The following is a 13077-nucleotide window of genomic DNA, read 5'->3' on the forward strand; positions in this document are numbered from 1 at the left end:
TTCTTACTCCGATAAGCCACACGCGGCCGCTCGGCAATACCATGTGATAATGGATTTCCGAACGCGGGGCAGTTGTTTGCCTCACTCTGGACAGCTGGAGCAAGCATGCTCCTGGCAGCAGCTTGCACTGAGCTATTATCCGGATGAAACCGGACAACTGGTGGTCCCAGTCAAGGCTATGTTTTTGCAGTTACAAGGAATCTGTTGTTGTATTATTTGGCGATTCCGATGTGCTGAGACTTCCTACAGAAAATACCTACGCTTAGTTGATATACTTCAAGGACAGGATATTCGCTCATGCACAGTTTGGGTCTAATCATATTATTGGATTTTTGATTTGATTTTACGATGAGTTAAAGTTGAATATAGTGTATGCTCACGAAGAAGCAATTTTAAACACCTGCTAAAGTAGTGCTAAGCTTTAGCAGGAACAGGTGTTTAATGGCAAGTCTGCTGCACTGTGTAAGATGGTAATATTGAACCACTCTCGCGCCACCATGACAGTGACAGTTAAATTTGTTCTCGAGCGTTGCAAGCGACATGTGTGCGCGAGCAGCGTGATGGATCTCGTTATTTTACACTGTTTTTTTGCCCTCTTGTGTAGTGCAAGCATGAATCACGAATAGTACACACAACCGGGAGCTTTGTCGGTGGTGTTCTGGCGTTGGGTTAACACGCCCCGGTATGCATAGTTCTGGTTTCTGGTTTGTGGGAATTCTTTTCCTTTTTTGTCGCCCATACCATATCAGCATCGCTGCATCATCAACTGTGCTTGCGTGTAGCCCGGCAAGCCTTTGTAGTTTTCTGGCGGGTGTAGGAAATTCGTTTGGAGAACGTACATCACGCAGCTTTCGCAGCGGACGCGTTGTAAGTATCTTGCAAATATTTGACACAATTTCCATGCCGTGTCGGAAGGTAGTGAGTGTATAGTACAGCGTATAGTACAATATTAAAAAGTGTTTTCTCTTTTCTTTTTTGGCGTTAAATGTTCTACTAGAAAAATGAATGTTGGCTCATGAGTATATTAATTGCATTTTTGTGCAATAACTCCACTTACTCCACCAAATGTTTGTCAGTACTTCGCATTACACTGGACAATAATAACCGTGTTTAAATAATGACTGCATACATTTAGGCGTTCCAAATGGATAAATGTTCACTCATGCTGATCAATTATTTTTATTGCAAGCCCTCACATGACACATCATCTCCTAATCCATTGATGCATTGAAAAGGACTTGCCCTGGGAATAAAAACAACACGTGCTGTAGTTCGTTGGCAGCAGAAGACTATTTCATAGAGTTCATCGTATTCTTATCTATAATTGGTCGTATGTTGCGATAAGTTCCCACAATAATTGAGCCCAATTGTTTCCACCCCGCGTTGCTGTTTCGGTCTCAATGTCAGCGATCCACATAATCACCAGTCTCACCCTTTGCATCTAATCGGTAACGGAATCAAACATACTTTTGACTGTCACGCTGGAGTGTCTCATGCGCAGCACGTGAAAGGTGTGTCGTCGTGTAGCGTGCGTGCAATAAAACCGTGCTCGCGATAACATGACTAGACGCGAGTGTCTGTCGGTATGCCGTTGATAAGAAGATCTGTTCGCCTGAAATGGCAATGGTGCGATGCATCCGCTGTTTGTGCACTGTGAGCATGTGACGAATGCGAGGATGTTTCAACATACTTTCCATTTTGCTACGCTGATCGATTAGCAGATTACATGGCGCTAAAAATGGCTACCGCTCTGCTGTCACCGCTCCGTTACCGAGTAGGCTTTTAGTGTATGTTTGATTGATTATTATCTGCTTCGCTGGTATTCGAGTGAGCCTGCTTTGATCAACTGGTGCGTAATCTGCGAAGCGATTTTGAACCATGATGTAATACGCGGTTTTCAGATTACATGTCTGTCGGTGCACGTTTGTCTGTTCCATCTATCTCATATTCTGGTGGACAAAATCGTTTCTCGCACACAGCCGACATACGTGTGTAAGGCTTTTGTAGTCTAATTGCGGTTCCCCGATACTGGGGAATTAGTTTGAAATTTTAATTACATTAATGCACGATACGAACACGTCGAAACGGAATCAGTGAATGACGGGCAAAATAGCGACATCAGCAGCTGTACTGTTGCTGAGTCCATCAATATGACATGTTTTAATTTAATATTAAAAGCATATTACGTGTGGGGCGTCTTTTCTCTAAAGTTGACCATTTATTTAAAGCCGATTTGGGGGAATATATTTCGTCGTGTGCATAATGCAATCTCTATATCCTTTTCCTCATTCAATGTAGAGACATGCTTTGGATTGGAACATTGTGATGGTTTTATTTTGGTATCAAAAATGTATTTAATATTTTCCAATTTACTTTGCGGATTATACTTTCCACGAAACGTTTGTAGAAAATTTTTCCCACTTTATTAAAGCTCCTACATGTAAGCTAATATTTCCGAAATTTGTAGCTGCACTTATTTACAACTTGTTGTAGACAATTATGTAGCACAGCTTTTGTTCAGGCAATGAAGCGCATTACACTCCATTTCCCGTGTCTCAATCGACAGCTTTCAAACGGCACATCTTTTGCTGGGTAAATGTTATGATCCTGACTTTTGCCTGACACGATAAGACTATAAATAGCTGCTACATATTCGCCGAATTCTGAATATCTGTACGGCCAGGTCAAATGGATCGGGCTTGCAATTGTGTGGCCGGTTTGGGCTCGGCCCGTACGCCGTCGAATGTTTGACAGGACGAATCCGGTAAGGCTGATTGCATACATTCAGGCGGTCGTAGCGGATTTCTCATTCGCCAGCAAATGCCCCGCCGGCAAAGACTGTTCTCTATTGAAAATGGTTCAATGCACTGCTTGCCCCGGTTGATGCAGATGTTGGGAGTAGGGTTTAGTACCCACAGCACCAATATCAATTCCAACGATCGATGGTTGTTGGTTAAAAGGGAGTAGTTTTGTGAACCGAAATGCAACTGGGTGTCACAGCAATCTGCCAGAATATGTCTGCCTAACCTCGTCGCGCATCAGGGCTAGGCAAATGTGTGCAATGCCCGGATAGATTCAGTGAGATTTGCTGCCGGTAGTGAAACTTTTCGAATTTCTGAGAAAGGTGGTGTTGAACGGATAACAGGTCAGGGAACCGGCCTGGCCAGCAGGTTCATCAACTGTCTTGCAGTGGGTAAAAACCGAATCTCAAAATCGGAAACTCTAACCAGACTTTTGGGGGTGCTTTTTTTGCCCGGTGATGGTAAAGTAATGTCAAAATGAAATCCCCTAAGCTTCCTCGATGGTTTACAAAGAACTGCACGAAATGAAATCACCTGTCAGTACAAGAATCAGAGGTCAGAGGCAGGGATAGGCAGGGTCGCTTACCAACATCGAAGAAACCGTCCATTTCGACCAATACCTGCTTGCTTTATTTTAGAGGTTTCGGTCTCTTCGTTCAGCTGTGTATTGAACTTTGCTTTCCCGGGTCATCTGTGTAGCATTTTGCGATGCATCACTGCTTTTCATTCTGTTCCGATTTTGTCGCATTTCTTTGTGAAAAAATAAACGGAAGCAACAAAAAAAAAAAAAACAACAACAAGTTTGTTGCAGTCATTTGCATCCCCCAAGGGGCGGACGAAGTCTTTCGCTAACGGAAAGTCTTCGGTGCATACTGTCGAAATGCTTGCAGTCTATTTTGAATGCCGCAACAGATACTTTTGGTTTATTTGTGATGATACTTTGCGAATTCCCCAGCCAGGCGGGCAAAGTAGGGTTGAGCGGACGTTGTTGGAATGGTATGGAAAATGTTCATTGGTTTGTCATTTTCCGTTGCTGGAATTTTTATGTAACAAAGTTGTCAGGTTTAAAATATTTGGCTTCGGTATGCTTGATAAGCTCTTTGTAAAATTGCACAAATCCTTTGTGAATATTTTATTGGCTTTTGCTTGCTTGCATCAAACATTAGCGATGTGCTACGTTCACGTTTGCATTGATTTTAGTAATCATTTGTTTACTTATTACTTTCAATAAATTAGTTTCAAAGTTCCACAAAAATGAGTTCGGCCTAATTTCCACACATTAATCCATAATTGGGTTGTCCCTTCAACGGTCAATTAGGGTAAATTGTTTCGATTGTTGACGGTTTGTTGAGGCTGACCAGCAAAACTTAACTACAAAACCCGATCAACTAATTACACCACAATTACACACCGCATCGTCAACCCGATGCTTGTCGGAGATTTTGCTTATCCACCGAACCGACCGCTTAGAAAACCCGGGAAAATGAAATGTTGTAATTACCGTTGAACAAACTTTGCTTCCTATACAGCCATAGTGCAACATTGAGGTCATGGAAACATGTTTTTGTCCATCATTTGCCTTTTTTTTTTGCTATGCTCTCCCACCCACAACTCCAGCCGTTTCCCTGGTTGCAGGAGGGCGGTCGTTTATCTATCATTTGTGCTTTATTAGTTTATTCCGCTTTTGTCCTCCGGCGCTCGTCGTGTCCACGGTCGTTTACTCTAATCATATGGATGCGCATTAAATGTGCATTGCAAAGCATATCATCTCCGTGCAAACGCGCGGCTGTCAACATGTGGGATGAGAATCGTTCGCCAAACCTTATCACGATGGCAACGATGACCTCGCGCTTTGGCCGTTGGATATTAATCTGTGATTCCGAAGGACTTGGGCAAACGGATGTGCTGGTGTTTGGTAGCGGGTTTTTCGGAATTGTGTGATTTTGATTAAATCGTGTTATGAAATATTAAACCATCATCATAAAACAACAGTCCAACCATTTGTCAAAGCAACCGTGGCGGTGGAGGACAGCGTTTGCAGCGTGGCGCTGCTAATGTGTACGGTGCTGTCAGCTTGCCAAACTTATTTGGAGCTTTTGTACTTGGCTTGCCATAAATCCACTTAACGTGTAGTGTGTGTGTGTGTGTGTGGTGAGGGTAAAGGCGAACAAAAAACCCGGCCAAACAACTGGGCAACGAGGTGTAGAAAGTAGTTAAATTAGAATCGACAAAATGGGTAGCGGCGATATACCGGTCAATTGGTGTTGCCATAGTGTTGAAGCTTTTTTGGTACAACCGAATAATTGGCTGCGTGCACTGCCGACGCACCGAACCGTAACGCGGATACGTTAGCAATAAGTTATATTGTTGCTGACGATTCGACACACCCTAGGACACAATCCGCCAGTGTCTGTGCTTCAAAGCATCTGAAATGCAATTTGAATATTGCACACAAAAAGTTGTAGCGTTGTTTGGCGATGTTTGCTGGAGGGTGGCGTTACAAAGTGCTATTAGAGTTGGCAATCCATCAGCAGACGATCGCTGGCTGGGAAATGCTTTTCGTAGCTATAGGGGGGTTTTATCGCTTGTAGGACAATGTCCTTTTCATCGGATAGTTTAGCAGTTATTAGCGTGATGAAACACAACACATCTAAGGAAAATCAATTTTGGAACGCAATCATAGAAACGATGCGGAACTGGGATATTTTTTTTACATTTGGGAACTTTCTGATACACGGGAATGAGGAATAAAATTATACAATAATCCTAATAAGCCAGTAGAGTAAATAAGAGAAAGGACATTACGCAATATCTGATGGCTTTTGCAAACTTGGAACATAAATATATTCTTGATATTCTCTAGAAATCTCGGGACGCATTTGAAGGTCCAGAGATCTGGTCGTAGTGCGGCTCCTCATTCGGAGGACTGAATATCCAGAGTAGAATCTGGCCAAGGGAGCAATAATTTGCAAAACCTAGAGCTCTCGACGTTCTAATGCCAAAGACGCAGGAGAAGAACCTTACAAACTTCAACTCAGCTTGAGCGTGACTTCTAAGAACTTGGACATGGTTTATGCCTCAGAGCGATTTGTGACATGCAGCTACCACATCACATCGCATGAAATATTCTAGCTTTGTTCGTTTGTTTCTAGATCCCTTCTTTTGTTAACGAAAACTCTGCTCGCCGGTATCGTTATGGACGCATAAACTTTATTGAACAAATCACCTTACACTTTAATAACAGATCTATTTAAACTCGCACCGTTCGACCGCCGCTTCGAATAAAACAGACACCCATCCGAAGCGGGGGCCCGTTCGGCGCTATTGCTTTACGATCGAAACAAATTAAAAATTCAAATTTCAATAAAAACTTTGCCACCGTCGTTTCGCATTTCAGCCAGCAGTTACTGTGATGTGGCAATTTGGAGCAACGGCGTTCGGCGCTGTAACGGAACACCGGTCTCGTCTGGTTGGTCGGTTGGGCGGGTTGAAACTCGAGAGGAAAAATGGAAAATTATTTACCTCCGTATCCGGGTTCCGAACGTTCCCGGTACCAATTTTCTGTCCATTAAACTGACGAACCAGCTTTAGGAGCTGCTGGAAGCTGGCTGGCTGGATCGACCATTAATCGGTGCGCCGGGTGGGTTGACAGTCTCAGCCAAGCAAAGCAAAGCAAAGAGAGAGGGGGCGGTTGTTCATAAATGCTAACTAACAGGTAATATTTTGTGTTTAAATTAGCGTAAACCCGTTGCTCTGCCCGGAAACACACGCCGAACCTTACCATGCAGGTCGGTCAAAGTTTAATCAATTTTCTTATCGAAAGGTGCTTAGCTCTGGTACTACTCGGTGTACGTGGCTTGACGGGCGGGAAAGTGATTTTTCGATTGTGGAAGGGTTGGTTTGCGAGAAGGCAGGAAACCGTTCAACGAAATGGCTTATGATAATCATCCACCATTAGCTTTAATTAGTTGACAAACAGTTAAAGTTAATTTTGCTGTTTATGCTTCATCTTGAAAGGGACGAGCAAGTGGCCCAGCCGACCGGCTGTTACCGTTCGAGCAGTGTACCTGCCGGCTGTAGTGAGGCCGAGTGATCGTTCGTTCGTTTTTTCACTTATCCATGAAATACTGCCATCACCTCCTGTTGAATGTTCTATCCGATCGAACGTATCGTTGGCAAGTATAGCGTTCAAAAATCTCGGGACCCTGGCGGAAGGGCGTAAGAACTTGGGCGTAATATTTTTCTTCACCCAAGCCAATGGACTTAAAACCACCCGAGAGCCCGTAAAAGCGACTTCACCTTCCTTGGCAATGGAGAACACTTTCACTTTTATACAACACCGCGAGCATTCATCCCTTATCGCAAGATGCGGCATAAAGAGAAAATTGATGATAATCTACTTTCGCACTGAAGGGTGGATTTTAAGCGAGTGTGGGTCGATATTCTTCGTGTCATGGTCGCGCTTAACGGGGAGGTAACCATTTTCGGCAACCAAACCGATCCGTGTGCCGGTGCACCCTTGACATGGTGGAAGGTTTGAATGACGCCCGAGAAAGCAACCAACAACAACAAAAAAGGGTCGAATGTTGTCGAATTCCAGCCAGCACTGGGTCTTCTCGAACAGTGGGCGGCTGAAGACGTTTTCCCGTTGGCTTTCGCTCCTGTGCTATCATCCGGGATAAGTGGAATTGGTTGGTGTAAGTTTTAAGTGGCTCGTTTGCAAACGAAATTTTCATACACTGCTGTGTGTGTGTGCGTGTGCGCGCCTTAGGATGGAGCGGTGAGGGAAAGTGCGCGTGCGATGCACTCGTAAAGGAGATTTCATTAAAGGATAAGCTCCTGCGTGAGGTACACTCTCCTGGGTGGCCGTCGGAGACTTGCCGAAGAAGTAATCCCGAAGTACCAGTTACGCATACTTTTACCGTGCCACTGTTCCTCCGGCGCTGGAGGCAGAGTGTATGGGAGGTATTGTTATGCGTTGGAGAATTGATATCGATAGTCATTGCAATTAATTTACTCTCCCCATGTAGCTTATGTTGGTTGGAAAGGTGTTTGTGAGTTTGCTGGGGGATTATAATTTGCGCTTGCCCGGGCACTGGCAGGTTATCTTTGACCGGTGGGAAAACACTTTGTTAGGGGTTAGAAAAACATCAGTAAAAATAATCCTTTATGCATAGAAAGGTGATTTCGATTGAAAGAAAATGGGCGCAGGTTCTATTGCAGCGAGGTCAGCGAGAACCCAAAGCTTGAAATTCGTAGGATGTGGTAACTTGTGAAACACTCCAACAGCGGTAGACAATCACTAAAGTGATCGTTTGTAACCTCACGGATGAATTGAAGAGTATATTTATTCTTCCTTGGCACTACCACCTCAAGAAGTCTCGGCCTGCCATTTCTTGCTTTCTGTGACGTGATTTTACCTGTAGCAAAGTAGTCAGCGCTGCGTACGGGTAGGCGGTCTGGATGGGATTTGAACCCTGGTCCTGCCGAAAACTAGACTATGATATGTTATTCTAGCCACGAACAGTTTTTCAGGGATTCTCTTGTGCAGCAGAAATTAACGAGGAATCCAAGGTTATCCTATCAGATCGCTAGACTTGGCTTCCTTGATTTGATAATACCCACTGTTAGAAATTTACGTTACCAAGTTATCCGAAGTCATAGTTTTATTTTCTTCATCGCCCAATGTTATTTTAGTATTTTTTGCACAATTATAGCAATTGAAACGGTGTTGTGATATTGGGGTCAATGAACCGATGTCAAATACACACGAAAATTGTAAGCAAAAGTTGGCAAGTTTTCAATTTACAATTATATCCTTACATACATTGGCTCTGCCATTGTTTTCGCATGAAATCGTTTCATCGTGTGCTGCACATGGTAGAAGACCAGTACTTTTCAACCCCAACCATTCATTACTGTAGGTGATGAAAAGCATGCACACTACTAACCACAAAGCTGGTACAATGTTAGCACCTGTCGAGCAAAACCCCGGACTACAATACCCAGCGTTGAACTGTCAACAGGTGCAACTGTCAGTTGTACATTCCAACTCCTGTCCAGACCGGTATGGAGGTGCGGAAGGTGTCATCGATTTAGGAGGTGTATCTAATTTCCTTTTCACATGTATCTGTCATGGAACTGGGTTGTGATGTGTGTGTGTGTGTGTGTTTGCTTAGACCGTTTTGTGCGATGGGCGATGGTCCAAGCAGCTTTCGTTCTTGGTACCGTTTGCTATAGCTTTCACCCATGCACTCATATGCACCAGCATATGTTTATTTAAGATTTAAATAAATGCAATGATGACGATACCGATTGCACGTGTGTGGTTTCGATCGAGAAGTATCCAGCAGACATGATTAGCTAAACGAATCGGTACGAGCCACACCGAGACGAAGTTGGCAAACATGGTTGATATTGCATAATGAATATGTTAACAGATGTAAACCCTGGCTGAAATAACTGTTGATCAAAATACTTCACAATCTTTACCATCGTGATGGTTGGCTAGTGTAGAATTCTTTGCTGATTGCTGTTTTTGTCACAACCGCTTGAATGCTTGAATGAACCGTAAGTTATGCTATATTTTTCTTTTCTTTTTTTTTGCAAACTCTAACTATGTGGCCGCTCGAAGGAATGTGTGGGGAGTTCACTACCACGGTTAGGGGGTTTTATTTAGTTATATTTTTTTTCTCTCTGGTACTATTTTCTCTAGCAGGTATCTGAGCTATGCCGAGGTATTTGGAGCTATCAGTACGACGAACTATCGCAAACGGTAACGTTTGACCTCGGACAGGACAGGAAAAATATGCAAATTTCTATGTGACGGTAAACGAGTCACATGGCTAGATGGGGGAGGGGGGGGGGGGGTGCGGGGGGAGAATAGACAGCATCACACAGACCAACCCACACCACATCACATCGATTGCGCATACTGTTGGTTGGCTATCCGTTGGCTGATGTCGTGCTTCATCTGGCCGGGAGGAGCGCTTGAGACCACGGTACGAGCTGGTGACGATTTTCGATGGAATAGCTATTTTCAGCTGAGCATGCACTGTTGCAAAACACATTTGGTCGGATGAACTTTATCCCGAACACACGGGGTGGGGAGAGCAAAGACTGTCTGACAAGAAGCGAGCAAAAGATGATACCGGCAGATGCATAATTTTATTGTGGATTTCGTGGTGTACCATTTCGGTGCTCGGATGAAGGCGGTTTTTTATCGCACAGTATGGCTGCGACTAGCGCTGCAGGATGATAATAAGTTGGACGGGAACTCCGGAACGCTCCCAAGGTGTTGATGAGATGGTGACGATGAGGATGAAATAACTAGAAATGGGTTCTATTTGAATATTGTACCTTCGTCTGTAAATTGGCAGCTATGAATGTGATGAAATGCTGAGTTGCCCGAGACAGCAACTCGATTTGTCGCGTTAAAGATGTACGGAAAACCTGAGCTCGAGCTGCATCTCCATTAAAGTGTTCTGCGGCGCTGCAGTACCAGTAAACGCTACACGAAAAAGTTGTGAAATTCTTGTTGTGAACTATAAACACTTCAGTACAGATATGTGTGGTGGCAGCACAGAAATCAAAGAACAGATTAGCATCGGAAAGTTTCCCGCTATCGCGTCGTGTGCCTCGTTACGCTGTCGCACGCGAAAAACCAGCAAAACACTCGTCACGATGACAACCGTTCGGTGTGGTTTTCGGCATTCGTTTAAGCTCGTTACTGTGCTACTACACTCGTGTATGTAAACAGTTTCTTCCGTTTCGTGTGATGTCACATCAGCATATTTCTTTGGGGGAAAGTTGCCCGTGCTCAACGAAGGTCCGGAGCGAACGGTTTGCAGATTAAAAAGTAAGTGCGCGGCGCAGCACCGGCACTGGCAATAGTTGAAGGCAAACCTTCCCAACGTACGGGTTAAACTTTGTGATGTGAAATTAAATATGAAATTAGTTGTGCCAGAACATGATGCCAGTGGCGCGCATGGAGCAGAGTAAGCATCTTGATCGTGGTGCTTGAGCTTTCTTCCATCTTGCTTGCTACACGTTTGCCTTGACATTCGCGATGACAGGGGAACCGTGGAGTTGAACGGTGGTGCTGATGACATACGGTGACATCTGTTGGTGGTATTTCTTTCCGATTCTGTAATTATATGAGTTGGTTCGTTGAGGTTGATGGTGGCTTGTTTTTTAGCTGTGAGTCGATAAAAAAGGGGACCTATATTGTGGAGCATACATTATTCAACACTCTATGGGAAGGAAGGAAAAAGTTTCTCTGTGTCAGGAAGTTGTTGAGACCTGCGCACTGTTTCAGCCTGGTGAGAGTAATATCTTGAACATCATGGGATCACAGAGACTGATTGGTTGCGAGTAGAAATAGTTTAAACTAGTTTTAACCCCTTTAGGTTTCTTAGATATTTCATTATGGAAAACTCGAGCTGTCTTTTAAGTTGGAGCATGATTCTAGCATTGGGATCCCTGATGATACTCTTTTTTGAACGCATTTCAAACAAATTGCCCAACAAAAATGGCCTCCAACTAGCCCAAAACTTACTTAAAAATCTTCAAATTAGGTTGGGTAAATGTCAACATAGAAACATTTCATGTTGGGATTCAGTTTAACTTACAATGCTCTCAATATGCTCACACATTATAAGGGGCCTACAGCCTTGGAGGTCTGTAACTCAAGAAATCAAGTTTTGGGCTATTTGATTGTCAATGTATGTAAATGTTCTGCCCCATTTTCTGGTGTATGATTGCTCAACCGTTTGACAGCTGTCGGCCGAAAATGTCCGAAATTTGTAATTTAAATCATCCTAGACCCCTCCAGCACTGGTAACGATTTGTTTAATTAAAATGAAACTTTTACAAAAGTAGTTGCATGCACTCGAAGCCAACACAAACCGACTAATGTTTAATTAGAGCTTCTTGCTGTGCGCCCCCCGGTCGGTAAAAGCTGCCGGACGGGTTGGTACAGATTCGGTGGGTCAGCTGGCTGGCTAGCACCCGTCACGCTGTGGAAGCATTGATGGATGTTGCAACTGCACCCAAAATGTGTGTTCTGCTTCGCTTGGTGTTCGGCACTGTCCGCTTTCGCAACAGTGCAGGCGGCAGTACACGGCGACAGTGCTAACGAGATGCATTGATTTATTATGCACAACAGTTCATTATTAATGGAAAGCCACACGTAAATTGGCAAAATTTCATGATTAATATTTGAGCTGCTTTGAGACGTCGACGAGGTTATAGTTGTTGGGGGGCACCATTTTGACTTTGCATCGCCTAAATCAAGCGAATGATGTGGAACGGGTTGGGGCAAGGGAGTGGTTTGGGTTTTAGTCCACTCCATTGATCATGGTGTGATGCGGATATGTGCCTTTTCACCGTGGGTGTGTATGTGTGTGTGTGTGTATTACTATGAAGTTGTAATTTCATTTCTTCAGCACCGGGAAAATTGGTTCAATGGGTTTTTGGTTTTTGCCCTGACTGGAATTGTGGCGTCGAATGGAATGCTCCGAATGTATTACAGGCTATAATATGCAGCTGAGCGCGAAAAAGCTGTACCGCGTTTCTCCATACATTGGCGGACATTTGATTTATTTGGAAACAGATACGTATCCAAGCGTACGCAGACAACTGGTCAGAGAGAACCTCATGCCTTGTGCAATATGTGTAGCGTATTTGTTGAAAGCATACAAGAAAAGCAATATCGATTTCACGATTCGTATATTTTGCGATGCAAAACCCCGACTACCGACGATGCAAACTGTAGTACGGGATGTTTTTCGCATAGTTACCTGCTATTTGGGTACGGCTTAATGCTCGGATTAAAGGAAGAAAGGCACATCGAGGCAGCTAAACGACCCATGCCCATTCGGCGAAGACGTACATTGAAGGAGAATTAAATTGATATTCGCAAAAGAGGATGAGCGTGCACGGCTATCGAACTAAAAACACAAACACTTGAAGCGACTGGGGACGATGAAAGTGTGTCTAGAAGTCCCATTTCAAAATCATCTTAATCGGGAGAGAAGGAGAAAAAATCTGCAACCAAGTAGTAGCAGCAGTGGCAGTCAATAGCCGGTCTCTTGGCACAAGGCACAAGTGAATCCGAAGGAACGAGTGCCACTGTTGTGGCGGTGAGATGTTGTGCGATGAGGGCATTCGGTTTTGTCCGAGTCCGAGGTTTGTACCACCGACTATTGGTGGTGTTTTGCGTGCGTTTCCTTCTATTTACCAGGGTAGTTGCAAAGATGGGAACCGATTTTTCTCG

General features: G+C 44.0%; 1 protein-coding gene across 28 annotated transcripts in view; it reads left to right on the forward strand.

The window, feature by feature from the left end:
* Positions 1–13077, forward strand: part of LOC118505168 (peripheral plasma membrane protein CASK) — a 207945-nt gene that overhangs the window by 74569 nt on the left and 120299 nt on the right. The gene's annotated exons all lie outside the window — the stretch shown is intronic.

This window comes from Anopheles stephensi, chromosome 2 (assembly GCF_013141755.1).
Source record: "Anopheles stephensi strain Indian chromosome 2, UCI_ANSTEP_V1.0, whole genome shotgun sequence".
Classification (NCBI taxonomy): Eukaryota; Metazoa; Arthropoda; class Insecta; order Diptera; family Culicidae; genus Anopheles; species Anopheles stephensi.